The sequence below is a fragment of the Coregonus clupeaformis genome, unplaced genomic scaffold (genome assembly GCF_020615455.1).
Source record: "Coregonus clupeaformis isolate EN_2021a unplaced genomic scaffold, ASM2061545v1 scaf2303, whole genome shotgun sequence".
Lineage (NCBI taxonomy): Eukaryota > Metazoa > Chordata > Actinopteri > Salmoniformes > Salmonidae > Coregonus > Coregonus clupeaformis.
In genome coordinates, this window is record NW_025535757.1 from 68,079 (window position 1) to 77,932 (window position 9,854).

At 43.3% G+C, this 9,854-nt stretch overlaps 1 pseudogene; it reads left to right on the forward strand.

Annotated features, from left to right (window-relative positions):
• Positions 1-2,304: 2,304 nt before the first annotated feature.
• LOC121562609 lies at positions 2,305-9,599 on the forward strand (annotated as a pseudogene).
• Positions 9,600-9,854: the final 255 nt, after the last annotated feature.

Sequence of the window (9,854 nt, forward strand, 5' to 3'; positions counted from 1 at the left end):
CTACATTCGCACACACTGTATATAGATGTTCTATTGTGTTTTTGACTTTATGTTTTGTTTTACCCCATATGTAACTCTGTGTTGTTGTTTTTATCGCACTGCTTTGCTTTATCTTGGCCAGGTCGCAGTTGTAAATGAGAACTTGCTCTCAACTGGCTTACCTGGTTAAATAAAGGTTAAATAAAAAATAAAATAGCGAGTTTAAAAGTGAAGCACATGTGCGTCGTATGGAAAATACTGGCTAGACATCCGGCAAAACAAAACCTCATATGCATCTAGTGGACATTGGACATCATGCTGTGTTCATAACCAAGTGGGAAGGTGTCAGGAGAATTTTGTTATCTTTATGGTTGAAATCAAACACTTCTTAAATCTTTGAATAATTCCCAGAGGTGTAAATCTCTAGTTTAAATAAATTAAACAAAGACCCCTTATTGCAATGGTCAGTAGGTGTATTCATTGAGAGCGCTCTGAAAATCACACAATGCACAACGTTTTTTATACCTCTACTACGCCCCTAAGTGGGCCAATGAGAAAGCTCCTAGCCCATATTTTGGCAACTGTCACATTTCTCTGTAAGCACTGCACAGCAACCTAGTCGTTTCTTCCTGTACTGGTTTCCGAAGACACAAAATACTCTGTTGCTGGGCAGATATGCATCGTTTACAGGTGGGGACATGCTTCTCAGTGTCTAGTTTCACATCCTGTTTCCTGTTATCGGTTTCACAGTTGCTTTCCGCTTGCATAGATCCAAAGCCCTGGTTTTACTTCTAACTAAGCTTAACGCATTATTAGATTAGTCTTATTATTCAGTGGAGTGTAATAATTAGTCATTACCTAATTCTTCTATCAGAAGGTAGTTATTATCAGTTGTGCTTGTAAACAAATTATAGTGTTCAAAAACCATATGAATATATTGCTTTTTATAAAATAGTGTTGTTGCTACCAACAAAGGTTGGAATAATACAAGATTTGAGGAACAGAATCCAGGCAGTTATTATTCCAGTCACACATAAAACGCAACAAAGCGCCTATGCAAAGCCCCTCACTCTGTTCCCCAGTGTCGTCTTCCAGTGTCGGCCTGCCAGCTGAAAGTCTTTGCCAGTGTGCATAGTCTACTGTAGCGTGATTCAGAAATTAGGGAGAGAGAATTCATTACGGGAAAACGGATTCCCTTTTTCTATGCTAGTTAAGGATACTATGGTTATTAAGTTTCACATTGGATTTATTAACTACAAAAAGGTAAGACTTTTATTTTATTTTATTCTGGTGTCGCTCTGCACACACAAGCTTGCTAACTAACTAGCTAACTAGCTAGCGCTGGTCCAACATTAGGTAAGCCAACTCTCTGAAGTTCAAAGACAATTAAAAGTTCCTTTACAGAAGCCGGTCCACCGTATAAATAATTCTGTAGACGTAATTCAGATAATGCATGTCATAACAACAAGATGCCAAGCCTCCTCCTCCAACCTCCTCTCACTCTTTCCCCTCACGCTAAATGTCACTACACTGTCCAATGCATTTAAATAGCTTGCCCGCTCCACAGCAAGCTGTTCTATCAGCGCTGATTGGTCAAGTCATTTAATGTTGAGCTAAATTAAATAAAAATAGAGAGATTTCAGAGGTTTAAAAAAGGAACAGATATGAACAATAAAAACCGTTACTTTTTTGGGGTTTGAACCGGTTCAGAACTTTAATTTAGCTGGTCTGAACAGTGAACAAAAAAAATAACGGTTCTGGTTGTTATATTTAACTGACGTGCTGTTATCGAGGTCATTTCATTTAGCAGGTGACGTTGTTGTGTGAACTCTGTAAAAGTCTTGTCATTATTAATGCTACTTCAACAATGTTCAGAAATATTGACTGTTCTGCTATTTCTTATTGTAGCTGAGTGAGCTGTGACTCTAAAATGAGTCTCTCTGGGGAGAGAGAGGAGGGGACCACTGCCTCTAAAATGAGTCTCTCTGGGGAGAGAGAGGAGGGGACCACTGCCTCTAAAATGAGTCTCTCTGGGGAGAGAGAGGAGGGGACCACTGACTCTAAAATGAGTCTCTCTGGGGAGAGAGAGGAGGGGACCACTGACTCTAAAATGAGTCTCTCTGGGGAGAGAGAGGAGGGGACCACTGACTCTAAAATGAGTCTCTCTGGGGAGAGAGAGGAGGGGACCACTGACTCTAAAATGAGTCACTCTGGGGAGAGAGAGGAGGGGGCCACTACCTCTAAAATGAGTCTGTCTGGGGAGAGAGAGGAGAGAGGCACTGCCACTAAGAGGAAGTATTCTGAGAGAGAGGAGAGAGGCACTGCCTCTAAAAAGAGTCTGACTCAAGACACCAGTTCTAAGAGGTAAGAGATCAATTGTAAATATAGTTATTTTAAAGATATACAACTAATTTAAGAGAAGTGTTTCCAAAAATCCTTTGACCAGGGGGCCTCCCGAGTGGCGCAGTGGTCTAAGGCTCTGCATCGCAGTGCTAGCTGTGCCACTAGAGATCCTGGTTTGAGTCCAGGCTCTGTTGCAGGCGGCCGCGACCGGGAGACCCATGGGGCGGCGCCCAATTGGCCCAGTGTCGTCCAGGGTAGGGGAGGGTTTGGCCAGCTATGCTATTATATTGGGTTCTGTAGAATACTATCAGGATGTGATCTTGCAGACATTGATTGATGTAGCTTTATTAAACAAGCACCATTCTCCATTCATCACTGAAATGGCCAGAGTAGTCTGTTCTCTGGGCAGTGAATGAGTAGAGTAGAGACTATGTGTAAAGTAGAGAATCCCATAGTGAATGAGTAGAGTAGAGACTGTGTGTAAAGTAGAGAATCCCATAGTGAATGAGTAGAGTAGAGACTGTGTAAAGTAGAGAATCCCATAGTGAATGAGTAGAGTAGAGACTGTGTGTAAAGTAGAGAATCCCATAGTGAATGAGTAGAGTAGAGACTGTGTGTAAAGTAGAGAATCCCATAGTGAATGAGTAGAGTAGAGACTGTGTGTAAAGTAGAGAATCCCATAGTGAATGAGTAGAGTAGAGACTGTGTGTAAAGTAGAGAATCCCATAGTGAATGAGTAGAGTAGAGACTGTGTGTAAAGTAGAGAATCCCATAGTGAATGAGTAGAGTAGAGACTGTGTGTAAAGTAGAGAATCCCATAGTGAATGAGTAGAGTAGAGACTGTGTGTAAAGTAGAGAATCCCGTACATGCTTCAGATTTTTTGCAATCTGGAAAAGGCTTCAGAACAGCAGCCCCTCATTTCAAAGAAACATCAGGACTTGAGTTCAGCTATGCAGTTGTTGATGTGATATTGATGCACTATTGATGAAGTGATCTGTCTCCCTGTTTTGTTGAAAGTGTCCAGAAGCCCAGAGCAGAGTCACCTACACCCAGCCGGGAACCTCTGAGACGTGGCAAAATGTCTGAACAACAGATGAAAAGCTCTGACTACCAGTTGGACTATGAAAACGTTCAGGATCCAGTTGAGACGATGGAGGGGATTGTCAGCCAGGGTGCTGTAATGTTCACACACAACCCTCTGGGTATGAGGAGTAAGACTGGGAGTTACAACAGCCCTCCCGTCCACACCTTACATCTTTCTCTATTGATCAAATTACTGCTTTAATATTAGATCATGTTGATCAGTTTTAACTTTCAAAAGTTAATCTTCTAGTTTTATGGGATTAATATCAATCTCATTGTTTTCCTACAGGTCAAACTCTTCTGACAGTCCAACAAGACATTAAGGCTAAACTGAAACACAAGTATCAACACATATCTGAAGGAATTGGACACCAAAGTCTGTTAAAGGACATCTACACAGAGCTCTACATCACAGAGGGTGGAAGTGGAGGGGTCAATAATGAACATGAGGTGAGACAGATAGAGATGGCATCCAAGAAACAAACCACACAAGAGACACCAATCAAATGCAACGACATCTTCAAGCCTTTACCTGGACAAGACAAACCTATCAGAACTGTGCTGACAAAAGGAATCGCTGGCATTGGAAAAACAGTCTCTGTGCAGAAGGTCATCCTTGACTGGGCAGAGGGAAAAGCAAATCAGGACGTTCATTTCATGTTTCCTCTTCCTTTCCGTGATCTGAACCTGAAAAAGGACCAATACAGTCTGATGCAACTTCTTTCCCACTACTTCTCAGAGCTGAAAGAGATTGACAACATTGAAGATGGTGAAACCAAAACTATTTTCATTTTTGATGGTCTGGATGAGTGTCGACTTCCTCTAGACTTCAAAAACAATGAGAGGTGCTGTGATGTCACGAAGCCAACCTCAGTGGACGTGCTGCTGACAAACCTCATCAAGGGGAATCTGCTTCCCTCTGCTCTCCTCTGGATAACCTCACGGCCTGCAGCAGCCAATCAGATCCCTCCTGAGTGTGTTGACCAGGTGACAGAGGTACGAGGGTTCAATGATCCACAGAAGGAGGAGTACTTCAGGAAGAAAATCACAGATCAGAATCTGGCCAATGAAATCATCACCCACATAAAAACATCAAGGAGCCTCCACATCATGTGCCACATGCCAGTCTTCTGTTGGATATCAGCCACTGTCCTTGAGATGATGCTGAAAGAGGCAGAGAAGGATGAAGTCCCCAAAACTCAGACCCAGATGTACTCACACTTCACGCTCATCCAAATCATTGTGAAGAACAAGAAGTACAACAAAGCCACAGAGACAAACCCAAAGGAACTGTCTCAGTCAGACAAAGAGATTATCCTGAAACTGGCAAAGCTGGCTTTCCAACAGCTGCAGAAGGGCAACCTGATCTTCTATGAGGAGGACCTGAGAGAGTGTGGCCTTGATGTCACAGAGGCATCAGAGTACTCAGCATTGTGTACAGAGATCTTTAAAGAAGAATCTGGGCTGTACCAAGACAAGGTCTACAGCTTTGTGCATCTGAGCATGCAGGAGTTTCTAGCAGCAGTGCATGCTTTAGAATCATGTCTGGACAAGAAGGAAAATGTTTTCCCCCCCAAAGCAGTCACTAGTGATGGTGATGATGATTCCTCTGACTATGATGAAGCAGCCACTCCAACCGTCCAATATATCTTGAAACAACAACAGTACAGATACATGAAGTCAGACCTGTTGTCTGACTTACACAGGAGAGCAGTGGACCAAGCCTTGAAGAGTGAGAATGGACACCTGGACCTGTTCCTCCGCTTCCTTCTGGGTCTCTCACTGGAGTCCAATCAGAATCTGTTACGAGGCCTTCTGACACAGACAGGAAGTACAACACAGAGCAATGAGGAAACAGTCGAGAGAGCAGTCAGGTACCTTTCAGACAAGATCAAAAGGGAATCCTCACCAGAAAGGATCATCAACTTGTTCCACTGTCTGAATGAACTTGGTGCCAACTCTCTAGTTGAAGAAATGCAAACCTCCCTGCGATCAGGAACTCTTTCAGAAACAGACCTAGAACCTCAACAATGTTCAGCCCTGGCCTACCTGTTACTGATGTCAGAGGAGGTGCTGGAGGAGTTTGACCTGAAGACATACACCACATCAGAGACAGGTTATCAGAGGTTGCTGCCGGTAGTGAAAACCTGCAAGAGAGCACTGTAAGTTCTGTTATTGAGTTGATGTATACAGTATCATTATTCTGAAGGATTTGTATATCTAACAGATGATCTCCTCTCTCCAGACTGTCTGGCTGTAAACTCACATATGAATCCTGTGAGACTCTGGCTTCAGCTCTGCAGACACCAAACTCCCCCCTGAGAGAACTGGACCTCAGCTACAATGACCTGGGAGACAGAGGAGTGGAGCGGCTCTGTGTTGGACTAACCAGTCCACTCTGCAACATACAGACACTAGTGTGAGTTAAATATCTTCAGTATCCACTGTGAGTGTTTAAATATTATGTATGTACTGTATACTGAACAAGAATATAAACGCAACATGCAACAATTTGAAAGGTTTTACTGAGTTACAGTTCATATGAGGAAATCAGTCAATTGAAATAAATTCATTAGGCCCTAATCTATGGATTTCACATAAATGGGAATTCAGATATGCATCTGTTGGTCACAGATACCTTAAAAAAAAAAGTATGGGTGTGTATCAGAAAACCAGTCCGTATCTGGTGTGACCACCATTTGCCTCATGCAGCGCGACACATCTCCTTCACATAGAGTTGATCAGGCTGTTGATTGTGGCCTGTGGAATGTTGTCCCACTCCTCTTCAATGGCTGTGCGAAGTTGCTGGAAACTGCCGGGAACTGGAAGACGCTGTCGATACCGCGTCGATCCAGAGCATCCCAAACAGGCATGTCTGGTAGAGTATGCAGTCCATGGAAGAACTGGGACATTTTCAGCTTCCAGGAATTGTATACAGATCCTTGCGACACGGGCCGTGCATTATCATGCTGAAACATGAGGTGATGGCGGCGGTTGAATGGCACGACAATGGGCCTCATGATCTCATCATGGTATCTCTGTGCATTCAAATTCCCATCGATAAAATGCGATTGTGTTCATTGTCCGTAGCTTATGCCTGCCCATACCATAACCCCACCGCCACCATGGGGCACTCTGTTCACAACGTTGAAATCAGCAAACCGCTTGCCCACACAATGCCATCACGACGCCATACACGCTTTCTGCCATCTTCCCGGTACAGTTGAAACCGGGATTCATCCGTGAAGAGCACACTTCTCCAGTGTGCCAGTGGCCATCGAAGGTGAGCATTTGCCCACACAAGTCGGTTACGACGCCGAACTGCAGTCAGGTCAAGACCCTGGTGAGGATGACGAGTACGCAGATGAGCATCCCTGAGACGGTTTCTGACAGTTTGTGCAGAAATTAGTTGTTTGTGAAAACCCACAGTTAAATCAGCTGTCCTGGTGGCTTGTCTCAGACCATCCTGCAGGTGAAGAAGCCGGATGTGGAGGTCCTGGGCTGGCGTGGTTAGTCTGTGATTGTGAGGCCGGTAGGATGTACTGCCAAATTCTCTAAAACGTTGGAGGCGGTTTATGGTAGAGAAATTAACATAAAATTATCTAGCAACAGCTCTGGTGGACATTCCTGCAGTCATCATGCCAATTGCACGCTCCCTCAAAACTTGACACATCTGTGACATTGTGTTGTGTGACAAAACTGCACATTTCAGAGTGGCCTTTTATTGTCCCCAGCACAATGTGCACCTGTGTAATGATCATGCTGTTTAATCAGCTTCTTGATATACCACACCTGTCAGGTGAATGGATTATCTTAACAAAATGGATTATCTTAACAAAGGAGAAATGCTCACTAACAGGGATCTAAACAAATTTATGCACAACATTTGAGAGAAATAAGCTTTTGTGCGTATGGAACATATCTGGGATCTTTTATTTCAGCTCATGAAACGTGGGACCAACACTTTTACATGTTGGGTTTATATTTCTGTTCAGTATAGTTAGTATGTGTATGTTTTTAACATTATTTTAACATTTTTGGGACATATCCAGAAACATACATACATATATAAAAACTAAGGTAAATATCTTGAGTGAGTTAGTATGTTTTTAACATTGGTTAATCATGTGTCCTTCTGTTATTATCTTAATGCATCTCATTATTCTTAAAGCTTTGCATATTTAACAGTATATCACCATATCTCCTCTCTCCAGACTGTCTGGCTGTAAACTCACATATGAATCCTATGAAACTCTGGCTTCAGCTCTGCAGACACCAAACTCCCCCCTGAGAGAACTGGACCTCAGCTACAATGACCTGGGAGACAGAGGAGTGGAGCTGCTCTGTGTTGGACTAACCAGTACACTCTGCAACATACAGACACTAGTGTGAGTTAACTTTCTTCAGTATGAGTTATTATGTGGATGTTTTAAACATTTGTTAATCATGTGCTCTTCTGCCCTCTAGTCTAGGTCAGTGTGGTCTGACAGAGGTTGCTGTTCAGATCTGGCCTCAGTCCTGAGTTCACCCAACTCACAACTGAAACAACTGGAGCTGAGAGACAATGACCTGCAGGACTCAGGAGTTACACTGCTGTCTGCTGGACTGGAGGATCCAGACTGTAAACTACACACACTGGGGTAAGTACAGCTGTTTCAGTCAGGTCGGTACTGAGCTTAGTAAAACAAATACTCTGAACATCTGATGTTTCATCACAATGTTTGTGTCATGGACAAATGTCTGAGTGTCCTACAAGATGATTGACACCAGTCCACCAACCTAGACAGCTGTTGTGTCTCTCTGTAGGCTGTCTGGCTGTCTGGTCACAGAGGAGGGCTGTGCTGCTCTGTCTTCAGCTCTGAGGTCAAACCCCTCCCACCTGAAAGAGCTGGACCTGAGCTACAATCACCCAGGAGACTCTGCAGGGGGACTGCTTTCAGCTGCTCTGGTGGATCCCACAGATAAACTGATGAAGCTGAAGTAAGTCAGAATAGATGTCCTAATAGTGTGAGCAGTGGTTGTGTCCTATGAAGTGTAGTAGGTTCAGTAACATGAGGACATGATGGTAGAATACAGGGGACGTTTACCCAGCAGGCTTAGCACTCCAACACAGCATACATCATCACCACATGAATACTCTTCTTCTGCATCTCTGATATCCTGTTGGAATTGTACTCTGTTCTGTATGCATTAGGTAGGATAGAATACCTGTATGTCTCTAGTAATGAATTGTACTCTGTTCTGTATGCAGTAGGTAGGCTAGAATACCTGTATGTCTCTAGTAATGAATTGTACTATGTTCTGTATGCAGTAGGTAGGGTAGAATACCTGTATGTCTCTAGTAATGAATTGTACTCTGTTCTGTATGCAGTAGGTTGGATAGAATACCTGTATTTCTCTAGTAATGAACTTGGATAGTGCACCAGAACACAACAATATGGTTTAAATGTTGACTGCTGTATTAGGTCTTTGTCAGTCAATAACCTGTTTCTCCTACAGTGTGGATCATGGTGGAGAGTTCAGGCTGAAACCAGGGCTGAGGAAATGTAAGTCTCTTCAATCCTAATTAACTGCATATTCAGAACTACAGTAACATAGTAACTAATCAATACTTGTTCTCTACCTACAAAACAACATTTTATATGAAGATGTGGTTTGATTAAACTCTCCTTTTGTCTACAGATGCCTGTCATCTCACCCTGGACCCAAATACAGCAAACCCAGAACTGATACTGTCTCAGGGGGAACAGGAAGGTGACATGGGTGGAGGAGGAGCAGCATTATGAAGACCATCCAGACAGATTTGACCATCATCCCCAAGTTCTCTGCAGAGAAGGCTTATCTGGATCTCGTTATTACTGGGAGGTGGAGAGGGATTGTGACGGGGGCTCTCATTGGTGTGGTGTACAAAGGAATGAAGAGGAAGGGAGTGGAGGAGGACAGTCGGATTGGATACAACAGGAAGTCCTGGTGTTTATTCTGCTCTGACAGAGGATATAACTTTTATCATCCTGGAGTCGGCAGATCCATCCCTGGTCCTGTTTCTAACAGAGTTGGAGTGTATCTGGACTGGCCAGCTGGTACTTTGTCCTTCTATAGCGTGTCCTCCTCTGGTATACTGACACAACTTTACACAGAACACACCACATTCACTGAACCCCTCTATCCTGGGTTTGGGTTTGGGTTTGGGTGAGGTTTATTCCTACTCCTCAGTGACCCTGTGTCAGGTAGATGACCAACACATTCAAAGGTGAGTCATATCAATGTTTTATCATGTGTTTTCCTCTGGAATCATTCCTACAATTAGATTAGTAGTAGTGGTGTGTTTTAATGTGTTCTGTTGGACCTACAGACAGTTAGATTAGTGGTGGTGGTGTGTTTTAATGTGTTCTGTTGGACCTACAGACAGTTAGATTAGTAGTGGTGGTGTGTTTTAATGTGTTCTGTT